Source organism: Amphiura filiformis, chromosome 16, assembly GCF_039555335.1.
Source record: "Amphiura filiformis chromosome 16, Afil_fr2py, whole genome shotgun sequence".
NCBI lineage: Eukaryota > Metazoa > Echinodermata > Ophiuroidea > Amphilepidida > Amphiuridae > Amphiura > Amphiura filiformis.
Window position 1 is genome coordinate 56,081,356 of NC_092643.1, and position 6,000 is coordinate 56,087,355.

Genomic DNA, 6,000 nt, shown 5'->3' on the forward strand with positions numbered 1-6,000 from the left:
GCGATACCCTGAATCTATATTTTCCAGAAATGTGTTAGGGAATGGTATAGTTAAGTTAGCGTATGCATTTGCTTATATATTGTTGATGCATGTTCAACACGGGATAAACATGATAAGAGTGTAGTAGATCTGGTTTCATGTTGTGCCTTATTGCTACTTAAGTAATTTAACGCACGGCGGCCCTCCTGATGTTAAGGGTACATGCGGTAACATGATAGTAATTCGTATTGTCCCAAAAAGACATGCATTGCATATAAAACACAGCAAATTACACATTTAAAAATTAATGCTGTCAACTCTAGTGCATTATAAATGGATGACAAACATCCTTTGTCGAAATAGATACTGAATTTTAATTAAGTATTACGTTTTCCGTTTATTTAAGGTGATCTTATATGCAGAAAAGCGCAATTTTGGGTACCTCGGCCCCATTTCGTATGTATTTAGCTTTAAAGCTGAATTTATACTCGATCGCTGAGCGACGAGCGATTGGTATTTGACCAATAAGGTAGCGCGCTTTTCCCAATGCAATAAAAGGCGCTCTACCTCATTGAAACGTGTGTTCAAACTCAGCGCGATAGTTTACCGTAAAATTCCGTGTTGACAGTGTTGCCAATATCGGCCAAACCTCTTGGCAACTATACCTCACGGTACCACCGAAATTTTATATTATCATTTGCATTATTTTTTATTTGCTATGATATAAGAAGTGACATAAGTTTGCAGACATTTCTGCGTATGATAATGGATTTTACAAACACCGATATAAAACTGAATAGATTCAGGCACGAGTGATAAATTTCATCCAAATCACGTGGCCCAAATGTACTCAAACGAAGTGTATGCATTAAATAAGAAAGTTGAAGCAACGGAATTTATAACACTGCGTGATGTATTACAAACAAAGAATCAAACTGGGGAGTAACAATTGTTTTCAAAAGTTGTAATTCTTCATTAACTACTATTTAACATTCTCCCTTACGTAAGTTTCTGATTCTAGAAACGGCATAGGATGTTTAATCGAGAGAGGAGTCGTAACAACTTTCCCTAAAGTAGTGAAACATGTCCCAGAAAGGCAAGAATTTAGATTAAGAATTATCTATCGTTAGATGGAGTAGGAAAGCGTACATCTTCCATACAACATTACAAAAGGAAAGCTTACATCTTCCATACAAACTGTTAATCCCTCGCAAACTACATGTTAACTCTTGAGCTGTTCGAGTTGAAGTCCATACACCCCCTGTGGAAGACATGACCCTAATCTCCCACAGACGGTGTGCAGACTCCAAATGGGGTCACACATTCTGGTAACCCCATTTGAAATCCACACTCCTAGTATGGATTTCAACTAGAATAGCTCATTCAGCATAGATGACACTCAGAAAAAGAACCTGTTTTGCTAACGAAATTAACTGTATCAACGTTAAAAATAGAATTGTTTCAAGTGAGAGGAATGTAAAATAGGGTTTGATTCACACTAAATGGACTCAGAACGACAGTTGTGAGGTCTTAGATTACATTCAGGATACAACATTCATTGAAAGAAAGTACTCATCTATTCGCAAAGTGCTGCCGCCGAATTCAGCTCGCACCTTTCAAATTGAGTGTTCTGAGGAACAGGAATAGTGTATAGTAGTAATTGAACCAGATTGGTCGTGTTACAATAAACGACATCGGCATTACAAATCACTGAAGCATTGTGGGACGGTTTTGGTAATTTTAGGACATAGTGAACTCTGACCTATCGGGAAAATTACTTAAATTATTATTCATTCATTAATCATTGTAACAATTTTATTATTAAAATAATTAATCTGTGAAATAACCCCCGAAATAACCACGTTTTTAAAATTTTGTTTTATTCTAGTAAAACATTTTAAACAATATTTTGTACGCACATAATATAATTTTTCCGATAGGTCAGAGTTATAAAATCGATAATATAATACAATTTGTATTTCAAATTTGATGTTAGAAATTGACGTTTTCAAAAATGTCAACGTACTCGAACCAATTCTGAATTCCGTAAACAAATGCATCAGTAGGATTGTCATGATTGTAGATAATAGTATTATATTGCACATTTTTTGTTTGTCAAATCCAGAAATGTTACTCACGACTTGAGCTTTCACCATCTGGGCTGATGGCTTGGACACAAGTGATTGATGCGATCTGGTCCACTACGTTTCACGCGGAGGTTGGATGCACTCTCACTCCTCGGGATGAAAGTTATTTTCAGCAGTAGGTCATTATACGTGATTAAGGAAACATGCGAGGAGTGAGAGTGCATTAAACCTCCACGGGAAACGCAGTGGACTATATCGCATCAATCATTTGTGATCAAACCATCAGCCCAGAAGACGAAAGCTCAAGTCGTGAGTAAAATTTCTGGATTTGTCAAACAAAAATATGCAATAATATTACTGCATGCCAATTGTTGTTAAGACAGCCTACTCTGAAGATTTAGGCTACTATAAACTTTACCTCTGTCTGCAATGCATCTGTTATGAATTCTATAGGTTTCATCAATAGAACTCGAGTTTTTTCTGCATATTCTTAAAACAAAACACCATTGCAATTGAGATCGTCTGGGCATTCACTCAAAGGTTAACACTTTCGCCAAAGCCTAATGCTCGTTTCATACTGACAAACCGCTTGCCACTGAGCGACGTGACGCATGCCCATTGCAGACAAATGGACACAACCAAGGCTTATGATTGGCTGATACGTCATGGCGCTTGTCGCAACGGTCAGCGGCATGAAAGTATGACAGGGAGGCATAAGATGGTCAATCTTCGAATAAGTGTCGAATTCGACATACTTATCAACAGCTAAGCAAATAAATATATGACAAATGGTAATATTTCATCTATGGCATCGACGCTAAAAGACGGCACTTCAATAATCATATGTGTCACTTGAACATTCAGATCATTGGAAATATTATCTGAGAGAACTAAATACAGGAATCTGGAGGGAATTATTCAATCAATTACTTTTACTTTATGGATTGGCGTAGACGTAAAAGCATAAAAGAGCGTCACTGTAGGAGTAGTTTGAGAGTTTACTATTACGGTGTCCTACTTCAGAGCGAGAAACCAAATGCGCTACTTTGGTCACATTGCATAGATTTTAATTCTAAATAAGGCTTGATTCACACAAATCTAGGACAAATTAATACTAATATTAATAAATTATATGTAAAAAGATTTAACAGCCATGGAGTGGTTATGAAAATGGTTTCTATACCTTTTTCGCGTTTAGTTGGAAACCACGGAATGGTTTTCATTTAATTTGTTCAGGTTTGACGACAACCCTGGATAATCCAAGAAACTTTTTTGCTTTTCTGTGCTGCAATTCATGGGAGCGACGGATTAGGGTCTCCTCCGAAGGACGGAATTTTCTCATGTTATACACTCAATTCCAATTGCTCCATGGCAAGTGCGGAAATCTGAATTTAATCTACCAATTAAATTCAGACTTTATTTTTCCAGGTCAATATCCCAGCAAGTTCTCCATCGCCGGGAATCGAACCCGGGACCTCGTGCACCAGAAACGAGAATTCTAATCAATGAGTCATGCTATCCTCGCTAGGTATAGAAACGTTAGGTATTACAGATTAGAAATTTAGGATTATATTGTTTTAAGTTTAGTGTTTAGGGCTAGGGCTATTGTCATGTATTGGTTATGAAGTTTCAGTTATTGGTTATTGAAAAGCTTCGGTTCAATCTCAAATTTTGTTTCAGGAATGTTTACTTAATGTTACCCAATAGACCCATACAAACTTCCAGTATTCGACGTAGAATATTCAATGTGACATGTCTTCGCTATTTAATCTAGTCCCATTCTATTTCTAGTAATGTTTAACTTCTAACGAATACATGACGACTTACGACCCTCAAGCTTTTTTTGCTACTTTCTCAGGTCTTGTATAGCGTACTGCAAAGTAAAAAGACAGGTCTATGTGTAGAGTTTTGACTTACAACCATTTTTTAATTTTAAAATTGCAATGATAGTTGCACATTAGCTCATATTTGAAGAAACACACACTGAACACTGAAATATATTGAAAGTAATTTTATATTATTAGACCTGACATGTTTTCACAAGATCCTTTTTGTTAAAGAAAAACATATAGGAAAGGGAAAAACGCAGACACTTTCCACGCCTTGCAGAGATGGTGTGTTTCAAATTAAGATTTCTTTCACCTTCTGATACTATACACAAACAACACACTATCAATGGGATTACGTTTTGGTGAAAAGAAATGAAATAACCCGACAATTTAACCAAGTTCTTCGGAAATCCGGTTACCTTTGGGGCGGATTGCTAAAGTCATTGCCAGTATTTAATATGAGAAAGGAGTTAAAATAAAATAAACACAAAAAAGCCACAATTCTGTTTAAAAAAAGTGGCTTTGGGCGTGCATGGTTACAAGAAGTCTACATATATACATTGTTAATTTGAATTTAGAATTAACGGCAAAAATATTTAATTTAGAAATGTGTAAATATCATGGATTGTCAAGATGAAGGTTTTTGAAAAGTTCAGCATTTTGATTGTTTTCTTTCTTCTTATCAAGTACGGTGAACTTTGCTATTATTATTATTATTATTATTATTATTATTATTATTATTAGTAGTAGTAGTAGTAGTAGTAGTAAGAGTATTATTATTATTATTATTGTTGTTCTTGTTGTTGTTGTTGTTGTTGTTGTTGTTGTATCTCATCAGCATGATCATGGGATCTAACAGATCTTCTAAGTCTTGGATCAGGGATTGGAACGTGTGACGTTAACCCCGGGTGTTAATTGCCACAGTAGCTCAGAAGTTCATTCTTTGAAAGCTATAAACAGATGCGTAGGCTACATGAAATATGATTTTAAAATAAAAACAAGCAATGATGGTAACGTCCGGCATGAACGCGTGATGGTGATATTTGACCGAAAACAAGACATATTTCGCTAAATTGATGGATGTGCAGATAACGTTTACGTTTTTCCAATTTTGATCATAACCCACTTTCTTTATTCATACCCAATACATCAAAGGGTAACTGCTATCTGAGCGTAAATTGACGAGCGGTTGACGTGGGATGGCGTAATACATAGTGAAAGGAAGACCCCCCTACACACGTTTCTTGGTTTTAGGATACCCTCGTAAATTAACACAACAAATTAGTATCCATGTCCATTGGATGTAACATAACTGTTTTACGTGAATCCCACATGTGTTATATTACACCACATCAAAAGTGATTTGAATCGAGAAAAAAAACCAAACAGATATCATGACCCATAATAGTGTTTCTACTAAGAACGCTCAGTAGAAACCCGTTTTTTTACTAATAGAAGAAGTATAGAGACATGCTTATGCGCAGAAAACCTACCATAATTGAGTTCTGTAGTTAGAGGTCCCTTATTTCAGGCACATTTTGCGTGACAATCTGTGCCCCATCGACTTAACTTGAACAACATCCCTATCCAGCAAAACCCCATTTGCCTCCGGGTGAAATATTGACCAACCTTTGTCGCCCTTTATTGGATAACATTATATTCATTGCTTTTTGCACAACAAGTAGACAAGTCAGGTAATTGGAGACAAAATATCCCTGTAGGTTATGTATGGGACGTTTCTTCTTCTCAAAATAGATTATTATCACCCTAATTCAACTGTCTGTAACTCTTTGTTTTCATTTTCATAAAACATTCCATTACTTATCTTTTATTTTCAACAGCTAATGTTATATTGATTATCAAACACGATATAGACTGTTTGACATACTACGTGATTTGACAGTACGTGTTTATCAAAAGCAACATGATCTATGTATGATATCATATTTATCTAAGTTTATAAAAGCGAAGGCCCAGAGAGTGTCGAATAGCTACAATTCAATTCAATTGTATAAGCAGTAAGCAGGTCGATTTTGGGACATACAGAAGGCTGTCAATGACCTTATTCGTTAATTGCTATGTTTAGGGTAAGAAGGGAAAGGAGG